This window comes from Chiloscyllium plagiosum, unplaced genomic scaffold (genome assembly GCF_037043375.1).
Source record: "Chiloscyllium plagiosum isolate Xiang-an unplaced genomic scaffold, Cpla_swu_hap1 HiC_scaffold_49, whole genome shotgun sequence".
Lineage (NCBI taxonomy): Eukaryota > Metazoa > Chordata > Chondrichthyes > Orectolobiformes > Hemiscylliidae > Chiloscyllium > Chiloscyllium plagiosum.
Window position 1 is genome coordinate 506,730 of NW_028270187.1, and position 13,204 is coordinate 519,933.

Here is a 13,204-nt window from a genome sequence, read left to right on the forward strand (position 1 = left end):
CCATAGTGCCCAGGGATGTGCGGGTTAGGGTGGGATTGACCGTGCTAAATTACCCATAGTGCCCAGGGATGTGCAGGTTAGGGTGGGATTGACCGTGCTAAATTACCCATAGTGCCCAGGGATGTGCGGGTTAGGGCGGGGGATTGGCCGTGCTAAATTACCCATCGTGCCCAGGGATGTGCAGGTTAGGGTGGGGATTGACCGTGCTAAATTACCCATAGTGCCCAGGGATGTGCAGGTTAGGGTGGGGATTGACCGTGCTAAATTACCCATAGTGCCCAGGGATGTGCAGGTTAGGGTGGGATTGACCGTGGTAAATTACCCATAGTGCCCAGGGATGTGCAGGTTAGGGTGGGGGATTGACCGTGCTAAATTACCCATAGTGCCCAGGGATGTGCAGGTTAGGGCGGGATTGGCCATGCTAAATTACACATAGTGCCCAGGGATGTGCAGGTTAGGGCGGGATTGGCCATGCTAAATTACCCATAGTGCCCAGGGATGTGTGGGTTAGGGTGGGGATTGGCCGTGCTAAATTACCCATAGTGCCCAGGGATGTGCGGGTTAGGGTGGGGGATTGGCCGTGTTAAATTACCCATAGTGCCCAGGGATGTGCGGGTTAGGGTGGGGATTGGCCATGCTAAATTACCCATAGTGCCCAGGGATGTGCAGGTTAGGGTGGGGATTGGCCGTGCTAAATTACCCATAGTGCCCAGGGATGTGCAGGTTAGGGTGGGATTGGCCGTGCTAAATTACCCATAGTGCCCAGGGACATGCGGGTTAGGGTGGGGATTGACCGTGCTAAATTACCCATAGTGCCCAGGGATGTGCGGGTTAGGGTTGGGATTGGCCGTGCTAAATTACCCATAGTGCCCAGGGATGTGCGGGTTAGGGTGGGATTGACCGTGCTAAATTACCCATAGTGCCCAGGGATGTGCAGGTTAGGGTGGGGATTGGCCATGCTAAATTACCCATAGTGCCCAGGGATGTGCGGGTTAGGGTGGGGATTGACCGTGCTAAATTACCCATAGTGCCCAGGGATGTGCAGGTTAGGGTGGGATTGACCGTGCTAAATTACCCATAGTGCCCAGGGATGTGCGGGTTAGGGTGGGGATTGGCCATGCTAAATTACCCATCGTGCCCAGGGATGTGCAGGTTAGGGTGGGGATTGACCGTGCTAAATTACCCATAGTGCCCAGGGATGTGCAGGTTAGGGTGGGGGATTGGCCGTGCTAAATTACCCATCGTGCCCAGGGATGTGTAGGTTAGGGTGGGGATTGGCCGTGCTAAATTACCCATAGTGCCCAGGGATGTGCAGGTTAGGGTGGGATTGGGCGTGCTAAATTACCCATAGTGCCCAGGGATGTGCGGGTTAGGGTGGGATTGACCGTGCTAAATTACCCATAGTGCCCAGGGATGTGCAGGTTAGGGTGGGGGATTGGCCGTGCTAAATTACCCATAGTGCCCAGGGATGTGCGGGTTAGGGTGGGGATTGGCCGTGCTAAATTACCCATAGTGCCCAGGGATGTGCGGGTTAGGGTGGGGATTGACCGCGCTAAATTACCCATAGTGCCCAGGGATGTGCAGGTGAGGGTGGGGATTGACCGTGCTAAATTACCCATAGTGCCCAGGGATGTGCAGGTTAGGGTGGGGGATTGGCCGTGCTAAATTACCCATAGTGCCCAGGGATGTGCAGGTTAGGGTGGGGGATTGGCCGTGCTAAATTACCCATAGTGCCCAGGGATGTGCGGGTTAGGGTGGGGGATTGACCGTGCTAAATTACCCATAGTGCCCAGGGATGTGCGGGTTAGGGTGGGGATTGACCGTGCTAAATTACCCATAGTGCCCAGGGATGTGCAGGTTAGGGTGGGGGATTGGCCGTGCTAAATTACCCATAGTGCCCAGGGATGTGCAGGTTAGGGTGGGGGATTGACCGTGCTAAATTACCCATAGTGCCCAGGGATGTGTGCGTTCGGTGCATTAGTCAGGGGCAAATATTGAATAGTATTGCAGGGGTAGGGGAGGTGGGTCTGGGTGGGTAACTCTTCGGAGGGGTCGGTGTAGACCTGTTGGGCCGAAGGGCCTGTTCCTGCAGGGATTCTATGTCTCTCAACTGCCCTCTGGGGGCAATTAGGGACGGATAACAGAGGCTGGCCCAGCCAGTGACACCCCTCCTGAACGAACTGAAAGCAGGTGGGGTCGTGCGAGGTCTCGGTGGGAGAGACACAGAGCCGTCCGGGCTGTTTTCGGAAACATTTCGAGGGGCTTGCAGGAGCAGTGGGTGCTGGGGGTGGGGGTCACGTGCTCGATGCCCTGGAGGTGGCCGGGCAAGTTGGAGCAGTTATTAAGGAAGCTCATATCGTTGGGGTTCCCGGGTTTCTGAATCGAGGCACAGAGTGGGATAGGGAGGAAATGATGATCCTCAGGGACTGATCAGACCGCATTCTGAGTCGAGTCTTCAGTCCTGGGCGCGTTATTAAATCCCTGGAGGGAGTGCAAGAGAGGTTTATTCGCATGAAATGAGGGGGTTTCGATACAAGGGTGCAGGGTCATAGCTCCTTGAAAGTGGAGTCGCAGGTAGATAGGGTAGTGAAGACGGTTTTGGTCTGCTTTCCTTTATTGGTCAGAGTATTGGTCAGACGCACGACCCCACCTGCTTTCAGTTCGTTCATGGGGGGTGTCACTGGCTGGGCCAGCCTCTGTTACCCGTCCCTAATTGCCCCCAGAGGGCAGTTGAGAGACATAGAATCCCTGCAGGAACAGGCCCTTCGGCCCAACAGGTCTACACCGACCCCTCCGAAGAGTTACCCACCCAGACCCACCTCCCCTACCCCTGCAATACTATTCAATATTTGCCCCTGACTAATGCACCGAACACACATATCCCTGGGCACTATGGGACAATTTAGCACGGCCAATCCCCACCCTAACCTGCACATCCCTGGGTACTATGGGTAATTTAGCATGGCCAATCCCCACCCTAACCTGCACATCCCTGGGCACTATGGGTAATTTAGCACGGTCAATCCCCACCCTAACCTGCACATCCCTGGGCACTATGGGTAATTTAGCACGGTCAATCCCCACCCTAACCTGCACATCCCTGGGCACTATGGGTAATTTAGCACGGTCAATCCCCACCCTAACCTGCACATCCCTGGGCACTATGGGTAATTTAGCACGGTCAATCCCCACCCTAACCTGCACATCCTTGGGCACTATGGGTAATTTAGCACGGTCAATCCCACCCTAACCCGCACATCCCTGGGCACTATGGGTAATTTAGCACGGCCAATCCCCACCCTAACCCGCACATCCCTGGGCACTATGGGTAATTTAGCACGGTCAATCCCCACCCTAACCCGCACATCCCTGGGCACTATGGGTAATTTAGCACGGTCAATCCCACCCTAACCCGCACATCCCTGGGCACTATGGGTAATTTAGCACGGTCAATCCCCACCCTAACCCGCACATCCCTGGGCACTATGGGTAATTTAGCACGGTCAATCCCCACCCTAACCTGCTGCCTCACGGTGCCCAGGGACCCGGGTTCGATCCCAGCCTCGGGGGCGACTGTCCGTGTGGAAGTTTGCGCGTTCTCCTACCCCTCCCGAGTCTGCGCCAACCCACTGAGCCACCGTGGGTTGGGAGGTCATGTTGTGGCTGTACAGGACATTGGTTAGGTCACTGTTGGAATATCGCGTGCAATCCTGGTCTCCTTCCTATCGGAAAGATGTTGTGAAAGTTGAAAGGGTTCAGAAAAGATTTACAAGGATGTTGCCAGGGTTGGAGGATCTGAGCTACAGGGAGAGGCTGAACAGGCTGGGGCTGTTTTCCCTGGAGCGTCGGAGGCTGAGGGGTGACCTGATAGAGGTTTACAAAATCACGAGGGGCATGGATAGGGTAAATGGACAAGTCTTTCCCCCCTGGGGCGGGGGAGTCCAGAACTACAGGGGCATAGGTTTAAGGGGAGAAGGGAATGGGGCCCGAGGGGTTTTCACAAATAGGGTGGTACGTGTGTGGAATGAGCTGCCAGAGGGAGTGGTGGAGGCTGGCACAATGACAACATTTAAGAGGCAAATGGATTGGGGACGTAGGTAAGGGAGGCTTCAGAGAGAGATGAGGCAAACGCTGGCGCACACGGGGACTGGGTTAGGTTCGGATAGCTGGGTGGGCGCGGACGGGTTGGACCGAGGGGTCTGTGTTTCCGTGCGAACAGCTCTCCGAGTGCGTCAGAAAATGTGCAGGTATTCCCCTCGTTCGGAATCGTGAAAAGTTTTGTCAGGGTAAAGAAGGAAATTCGGTCACTGTCCCAAGATTCTAGATTAGAGGTGGTGCTGGAAAAGCACAGCAGGTCAGGCAGCATCCGAGTGGCAGGAAAATCGACGTTTCGGGCAACAGCCCTTCATCAGGAATAGAGGCAGGGAGTCTCCGGGGTGGAGAGATAAATGGGAGAGGGGGTAGGGGTGGGGAGAAAGTAGCAGAGAGTACAATAGGTGAGTGGGGGTGGAGGTGATAGGTCAGGGAGGAGAGGGTGGAGTGGGGAGGTGGTTAGGAGGATTGGCAGGTCGGACAGGTCATGGGGACAGTGCTGAGCTGGTAGGTTGGAACGAGGGTGAGGTGGGGGGGAAGGGGAAATGAGGAAGCTGTTGAAGTCCACATTGATGCCCCGGGGTTGAAGTGTTCCGAGGCGGAAGATGAGGCGTCCTTCCTCCAGGCGTCTGGTGGTGAGGGAAGCCCAGGACCTCCATGTCCTCGGCAGAGTGGGAGAGGGGGAGTTGAAATGTTGGGCCACGGGGCGGTGTGGTTGGTTGGTGCGGGTGTCTCGGAGATGTTCCCCGAAGCGCTCTGCTAGGAGGCGCCCAGTCTCCCCAATGTAGAGGAGACCGCATCGGGAGCAACGGATACAATAAAAGATATTGGTGGATGTGCAGGTAAAACTTTGATGGATGTGGAAGGCTCCTTTAGGGCCTTGGATAGAGGTGAGGGAGGAGGTGTGGGTGCAGGTTTTACAGTTCCTGCGGTGGCAGGGGAAAGTGCCAGGATGGGAGGGTGGGTTGTAGGGGGGAGGGGCGTGGACCTGACCAGGTAGTCACAGAGGGAACGGTCTTTGTGGAAGGCGGAGAGGGGTGGGGAGGGAAATATATCCCTGGTGGCCACGATTCCAGGAAGAGAGCTGGGAGTGAGATGCAGTGAAACCTTGTTACTCAAGACTTAGGATCTGGAATGCGCTGTGATGGAGGTGGGTCCGAGAGGACGTTTCTGAGGAGCGGGATATTTATAGGAAAGGGATACATTTAAACCAGAAAGAGCACAGAAGACTTTTCCGGGGATTCGACGGTCTGAGTTATGGGGAGATGTGGCAAAATTTGCCGATGACACAGAGGCTGGAGGTGTCGTCAATGGTTATGGAGGGCTACAGCGCGACACAGGCAGGGTGCAGAGCTGGGCTGAGATACAGCAGATGGAGTCCAACCTGGATGCATTTTGGAGGGTCGAACTCGAATGCTGAACATAGGATTAAAGACAGGATTCTCGGCAGTGTGCAGGAACAGAGGGATCTGGGTGTGCAAGTACACGGCTCCCTCAAAGTTGCCACCCAAGTGGTTGGGGTTGTTAAGAAAGCATGTGGTGTTTTGGCTTTCACTAACAGGGGGATCGAGTTTAAGAGCCGCGAGGTTTTGCTGCAGCTCGACAAGTCCCTGGTGGGACCACACTTGGAATATTGTGTCCAGCTCTTGTCGCCCCACTATAGGGAAAATACCGAGGCTTTGGAGAGGGTGCAAAGCAGGTTTACCAGGGTGCTGCCTGGACTGGAGGGCTTGCCTTACGAAGACAGTTTGACTCAGCTCAGACTTTTCTCTCTGGAGAGAAGGAGGAAGAGGGGAGACCTGATCGAGGTGTACAAAATAATGTGAGGCAGGGAGACAGTCAATAGCCAGAGACCTTTCCCCAGGGCAGGATTGACTGGTACGAGGGGACATAGTTTGAAGATATTAGGAGGAAGGTATAAAGGGGACATCAGAGGTCGGTTCTTTGGATTAGATTAGGTTACTTACAGTGTGGAAACAGGCCCTTCGGCCCAACAAGTCCACACCCACCCACTCCCCTACATTTACCCCTTCTCCTAGCACTGCGGGCAATTTAGCGCGGCCAATTCACCCTGACCTGCGCATCTTTGGACTGTGGGAGGAAACCGGAGCGCCCGGAGGAAACCCACGCAGAAACGGGGAGGACCTGCAAACTCCACAGAGACAGTCGCCCGAGGCTGGAATTGAACCCGGGTCTCGGGCGCCGTGAGGCAGCGGCGCTAAGCCCGTGAAAGAGTTGTGAATGCGTTGCCAGCGGTGGTGGTGGTAGCGGAGTCATTGGGGACGTTTAAGTGACTGCTGGGCAGGCACGTGGACAGCGTTGAGTTGAGGTGGGGGGGGGGCGGGCGCGGGTGAGGTTACTGCTCTTCTGATTGGGATTGAACCTCGGCTCAGCACCGTGGGCCGAAGGGCCTGGTCCATGCTGTACTTGTCTGTGTGGTCTGTGGTGGGCAGACACAGACTCCGAAAAGTCTGCGCCTGGAAGGGCCAGTTTGATTGTAGCTAGCAGATACTGCCCTCAGGCAGAGGGCTTTCAGGCTGTTATTATTTTTTTAAAAAGAGAAAGGCATTTGTCCAATGGAAGGGGGAGTGGGCCTCTCCCAGCTCAGCCCCTCAGCGCGATCGAGCTGTTGGAGTCAAACCCGATAGCTCCAGCTTGGGATATTTTTTCCCTCTCTCCTGGGGTTAGATATGGGCCAAGGTTGGGGGGGGGGGGGGGGGGGGGGGTGATTATCAGGAGAGTTGCAGTTATTGGGAACTGCAGCATGAACCTGGAATCATCTGTTGGGTTTTCGGTCAGGCATTGTGCTCTCTTAATGTTCGTGTTTCAGTCGGGAACTTTGCTCATAGATTCGGTTCTGTTTAAAACTAAATAGACATTCTGCCCTTCGAGCCTGCACCACCATTCGATATGATCATGGCTGATCATCCTTAATCAGTATCCTGTTCCTGCCTTATCTCCATAATCCTTGATCCCACAATCCTTGAGAGCTCTATCCAACTCTTTCTTAAATGAATCCAGACACTGGGCCTCCACTGCCCTCTGGGGCAGACCATTCCACACACCCACCACTCTCTGGGTGAAGAAGTTTCTCCTCATCTCTGTCCTAAATGGTCTACCCCGTATTTTTAAGCTGTGTCCTCTGGTTCGGCACTCACCCATCAGCGGAAACATCTTTCCTGCTGCCAGAGTGTCCAATCCTTTCATAATCTTATATGTCTCAATCAGATCCCCTCTCAGTCTTCTAAACTCAAGGGTATACAAGCCCAGTCGCTCCAGTCTTTCAGCGTAAGGTAGTCCCACCATTCCAGGAATTGACCTCGTGAACCTACGCTACACTCCCTCAATAGCCAGGATGTCTTTCCTCAAATTTGGAGACCAGAGCTGCACACAATACTCCAGGTGTGGTCTCACCAGGGCCCTGTACAGCTGCAGAAGCACCTCTTTGCTTCTATACTCAATCCCTCTTGTTATGAAGGCCAGCATGCTATTAGCCTTCTTCACTATCTGCTGTACCTGCATGCTTACCTTCATTGACTGGTGTACAAGAACACCCAGATCTCTCTGTACTGCCCCTTTACCTAAATTGATTCCATTGAGGTAGTAGTCTGCCTTCCTGTTCTTGCTACCAAAGTGGATAACCATACACTTATCCACATTAAACTGCATCTGCCATGCATCTGACCACTCACCTAACCTGTCCAGATCACCCTGTAATCTCCTAACATCCTCTTCACATTTCACCCTGCCACCCAGCTTAGTATCATCAGCAAATTTGCTAATGTTATTACTAATACCATCTTCTATATCATTAACATATATTGTAAAAAGCTGCGGTCCCAGCACGGATCACTGCGATACCCCACTGGTCACTGCCTGCCATTCCGAAACGGAGCCGTTTATCACTACTCTTTGTATCCTGTCAGCCAACCAACTTTCAATCCAAGTTAGTACTTTGCCCCCAATACCATGCGCCCTAATTTTGCTCACTAACCTCCTATGTGGGACTTTATCAAAAGCTTTCTGAAAGTCCAGGTACACTACATCTACTGGATCTCCCTCGTCCATCTTCAGAGTTACATCCTCAAAAACTGCCAGAAGATTAGTCAAGCATGATTTCCCCTTCATAAATCCATGCTGACTCTGACCTATCCTGTTACTACTATCCAGATGTGTCCTAATTTCATCCTTTATAATAGACTCCAGCATCTTTCCCACCACTGAGGTCAGACTAACTGGTCGATAATTTCCTGCTTTCTCTTTCCCACCTTTCTTAAAAAATGGTACAACATTAGCCACCCTCCGATCCTCAGGAACCGACCCCGAATCTATCCAAGTACGTCTCCCCTGGAATATCCTCAGCATGCTTAAACCAACGAGCGGACTTAGGTTACTTACAGTGTGGAAACAGGCCCTTCGGCCCAACAAGTCCACACCGACCCGCCGAAGCGCAACCCACCCAGACCCATTCCCCTACATTTACCCTTGCACCTAACACCATGGGTAATTTAGCATGGCCAATCCCCACCCTAACCCGCACATCCCTGGGCACTATGGGCAATTTAGCACGGCCAATCCCCACCCTAACCCGCACATCCCTGGGCACTGTGGGTAATTTAGCACGGCCAATCCCCACCCTAACCCGCACATCCCTGGGCACTATGGGTAATTTAGAACGGCCAATCCCCACCCTAACCCGCACATCCCTGGGCACTATGGGTAATTTAGCACGGCCAATCCCCACCCTAACCCACACATCCCTGGGCACTATGGGTAATTTAGCATGGCCAATCCCCACCCTAACCCGCACATCCCTGGGCACTATGGGTAATTTAGCACGGCCAATCCCCACCCTAACCCGCACATCCCTGGGCACTATGGGTAATTTAGCACGGCCAATCCCCCACCCTGACCCGCACATCCCTGGGCACTATGGGTAATTTAGCATGCCCAATCCCCCACCCTGACCCGCACATCCCTGGGCACTATGGGTAATTTAGCACGCCCAATCCCCCACCCTGACCCGCACATCCCTGGGCACTATGGGTAATTTAGCACGGCCAATCCCCCACCCTGACCCGCACATCCCTGGGCACTATGGGTAATTTAGCACGCCCAATCCCCCACCCTGACCCGCACATCCCTGGGCACTATGGGTAATTTAGCACGCCCAATCCCCCACCCTGACCCGCACATCCCTGGGCACTATGGGTAATTTAGCACGGCCAATCTCCACCCTAACCCGCACATCCCTGGGCACTATGGGTAATTTAGCACGGTCAATCCCACCCTAACCCACACCTCCCTGGGCACTATGGGTAATTTAGCACGGCCAATCCCCACATCCCTGGGCACTATGGGTAATTTAGCACGGTCAATCCCCACCCTAACCCGCACATCCCTGGGCACTATGGGTAATTTAGTACGGTCAATCCCCACCCTCACCTGCACATCCCTGGGGCACTATGGGTAATTTAGTACGGTCAATCCCCACCCTAACCCGCACATCCCTGGGCACTATGGGTAATTTAGCACGGTCAATCCCCACCCTAACCCGCACATCCCTGGGCACTATGGGTAATTTAGCACGGCCAATCCCCACCCTAACCCGCACATCCCTGGGGCACAATGGGTAATTTAGCACGGCCCTGGCGCTGTGAGGCAGCAGTGCTAACCCACTGTGCCACCGTGCTGCTCAAAGAGCTCGCTTAGACTCTGGGCTACACATTCGGAACGTTTTTGATGGTTGGGGCGGGGGGGGGGGGGGGGGTCTGGCGTAGTCCATAACAACCTCGCAGCGCCAGAGACCCGGGTTCAATTCCCGCCTCAGGCGACTGACTCTGTGGAGTTTGCACATTCTCCCCGTGTCTGCGTGGGTTTCCTCCGGGTGCTCCGGTTTCCTCCCACAGTCCAAAGATGTGCAGGTTAGGGTGGATTGGCCATGCTAAATTGCCCCTAGTGTTAGGTGAAGGGGTAAATGTAGGGGTATGGGTGGGTTACGCTTCGGCGGGTCGGTGTGGACCTGTTGGGCCGAAGGGCCTGTTTCCCACACTGTAATAAGTAACCTAATCTAATCTAAAACGCCCCCTCACGATTCTATAAACCTCGAGGGTCAGCCCACCGACGTTCCAGGGAAAACAGCCCCCAGCCCGTCCAACCTCTCTCCCCACCCCGAGCCCCTAACAGCCTTGCGAATCTCTTCTGCACCGTCTCCAAGCCCTTCCGATAGGAGGGCGACCAGCTTTGGTATTCTGTTGTCCAAATGTGGCCTCGCCAACGTCCTGTTTAGCCGTCCCCCCACACAGAGCCGAATCCACAGAGCCAGGGGATGAGAGACGGGGCTGCTGTTGGCTGTTTAATGGTGCTCTGGCCCCCACCCCCCCCCCAGTCTCCCTCTTCCCCACTTGCCCCAACGCTCCCATCTCTGACTCAGTCCCATTTGACCCCCCCCCCCGCAAACACGGGAGGAGTTGGGGACGTCACGCTGAGGCTGGACAGTAAGTTGGTGGGGCCGCTTCAGGGGTACAGTGCCCCAGTTCAGTCGACACTCAGAGAGGGCTTGGAAGAGATTTACCAGGATGTCGGAGGGTCCGGGTCAAAGGGAGAGGCTGGGGGCTGTTTTCACTGGAGAGGGTGACCTTATCGAGGTTTATAAAATCATGAGAGGGCGAATGACAGGTCCATTTTTCCCAGAGTAGAAGGGGAGATACCTTTAAGGTGAAACGACGCAGGTTTTCAAACATGGCGAGGGGCAACGTTTGGACAGATTGCGTATGGAAAGGACTCCCCCACAGGAGGAGCTGGAGGACCGGGGACATGTACACAGGTTTAAAACTCATTTGGATAAGTACATGGGCCAAGTTCAGGGAGCGCGGTCGAGTTTAATTCAGGGATTGTGCACAGACTGGTTGGGCTAAAATTTCAATATCCGTGCTGGAAGAGACCTCTGGACGGATCGGTCAATCGCCCCGGGAATGGGAAGCCGGGGGACACTCAGACTCCGAGCCTCGACCACACAAGGTCAGTATCACTTCACCACTTCAGTCATCTTGGAGTCGGACTCCAGGGGCTTATCACACCATGACTCTATCGCTCTGGGACTCGATGGCTCTGTTAGTCAGTCACCCGGGGACACTGTCGCTCTGGGACACTATCACACAGGGACACTGTCGCTCTGGGACACTGTCGCTCTGGGACACTGTCGCTCTGGGACACTGTCACACAGGGACACTGTCACACAGGGACACTGTCAACAGGGACACTGTCGCTCTGGGACACTGTCGCTCGGGGACACTGTCGCTCTGGGACACTGTCGCTCTGGGACACTGTCGCTCTGGGACACTGTCGCTCTGGGACACTGTCACTCGGGGACACTGTCGCTCTGGGACACTATCACTCTGGGACACTGTCGCTCTGGGACACTGTCGCTCTGGGACACTGTCGCTCTGGGACTCTGTCGCTCTGGGACACTGTCGCTCTGGGACACTGTCGCTCTGGGACACTGTCGCACTGGGACACTGTCACTCGGGGACACTGTCGCTCTGGGACACTGTCGCTCTGGGACACTGTCGCTCTGGGACACTGTCGCTCTGGGACTCTGTCGCTCTGGGACACTGTCGCTCTGGGACACTGTCGCTCTGGGACACTGTCGCTCTGGGACACTGTCGCACTGGGACACTGTCACTCGGGGACACTGTCGCTCTGGGACACTGTCGCTCTGGGACACTGTCGCTCGGGGACACTGTCGCTCTGGGACACTATCACACAGGGACACTGTCGCTCTGGGACACTGTCGCTCTGGGACACTGTCGCTCTGGGACACTGTCGCTCTGGGACACTGTCTTAGATTAGATTAGATTACTTACAGTGTGGAAACAGGCCCTTCGGCCCAACAAGTCCACACCAACCCGCCGAAGCGCAACCCACCCATACCCCTACCTTTACCCCTTTAACCTAACACTACGGGCAATTTAGCATGGCCAATTCACCTGACCCGCACATCTTTTGGACTGTAGGAGGAAACCGGAGCACCCGGAGGAAACCCACGCAGACACGGGGAGAACGTGCAAACTCCACACAGTCAGTCGCCTGAGTCGGGAATTGAACCCGGGTCTACAGGCGCTGTGAGGCAGCAGTGCTAACCACTGGGCCACCGTGCCGCCCGGGGACACTGTCGCTCTGGGACACTGTCGTTCTGGGACTCTATCGCACTGGGACACTGTCACTCGGGGACACTGTCGCTCTGGGACACTGTCACTCGGGGACACTGTCGCTCTGGGACACTGTCGCTCTGGGACACTGTCACTCGGGGACACTGTCGCTCTGGGACACTGTCACACTGGGACACTATCGCTCTGGGACACTGTCGCTCTGGGACACTGTCGTTCTGGGACTCTATCGCACTGGGACACTGTCACTCGGGGACACTGTCGCTCTGGGACACTGTCACTCGGGGACACTGTCGCTCTGGGACACTGTCGCTCTGGGACACTGTCGCTCGGGGACACTGTCGCTCGGGGACACTGTCGCTCTGGGACACTGTCACTCGGGGACACTGTCGCTCGGGGACACTGTCACTCGGGGACACTGTCGCTCGGGGACACTGTCACTCTGGGACACTGTCGCTCGGGGACACTGTCGCTCTGGGACACTGTCGCTCTGGGACACTGTCGCTCGGGGACACTGTCGCTCGGGGACACTGTCGCTCTGGGACACTGTCGCTCGGGGACACTGTCGCTCTGGGATACTGTCGCTCTGGGACACTATCGCTCTGGGACACTGTCGCTCTGGGACACTGTCACTCGGGGACACTGTCACTCGGGGACACTGTCACTCGGGGACACTGTCACTCGGGGACACTGTCGCTCTGGGACACTATCGCTCTGGGACACTGTCACTCGGGGACACTGTCGCTCTGGGACACTGTCGCTCTGGGACACTGTCACTCGGGGACACTGTCACTCGGGGACACTGTCGCTCGGGGACACTGTCGCTCTGGGACACTGTCACTCGGGGACACTGTCACACTGGGACACTATCGCTCTGGGACACTATCGCTCTGGGACACTGTCACTCGGGGACACTGTCGCTCTGGGACACTGTCACTCGGGGA